The sequence below is a fragment of the Geospiza fortis genome, unplaced genomic scaffold (assembly GCF_000277835.1).
Source record: "Geospiza fortis unplaced genomic scaffold, GeoFor_1.0 scaffold43, whole genome shotgun sequence".
Taxonomy (NCBI): domain Eukaryota; kingdom Metazoa; phylum Chordata; class Aves; order Passeriformes; family Thraupidae; genus Geospiza; species Geospiza fortis.
The window spans coordinates 2,017,323-2,017,906 of NW_005054431.1; positions in this window are offsets into that span (position 1 = coordinate 2,017,323).

The following is a 584-nucleotide window of genomic DNA, read 5'->3' on the forward strand; positions in this document are numbered from 1 at the left end:
CATTTCAAACCCTAAAAACTCCTCTTTGGGCCCCTTCTGCCAAGCCAGCAGGGTCTGCTCTGACCCTTGGGCCTGTCTGCAAGCAGAGGGTGTTGTTCCATCAAAAGGGGATCACCTTCAGTGGCCACACCGTTGTTTTCCAGTTGTTCAGTAACTGAGGGATCTCAAAGCTTGCTTTCATTTCAATCTCGCTTATAGTTTCCATATTCTCAAAATCTTTTGCCAGACAATCATATTTATGAGGCTTTCCTGTTTCACCTTCCCCAACAGGATGGGGCTTTGCCAGTCTGAAGTGCTGCCCTGCCAGGCTGGGCCAGCTCAGCAGCTCTGCAGAAGCTCTCATTGGGGTCACTTGGTTCTTCCTTTCCCTGGGGATTTGTCCAGTCCCGCCACAGCCTCAGCTCCCTCTGAGGATGTGGAACTTTGGGATGGAGGAGTCAGGCTGGTTTCAGCATTATTCACCCCAAAAGCAGCATTTGGATGCATTTCCCAGTGGGGCTTTGCAGACAGGGCCTTGCTGGGGTTGTGTGAGCCCCTTGCAGTCAGAGCCTCGTGCTCCAGCCAGCTCTCAGAGTGCTGTGTGC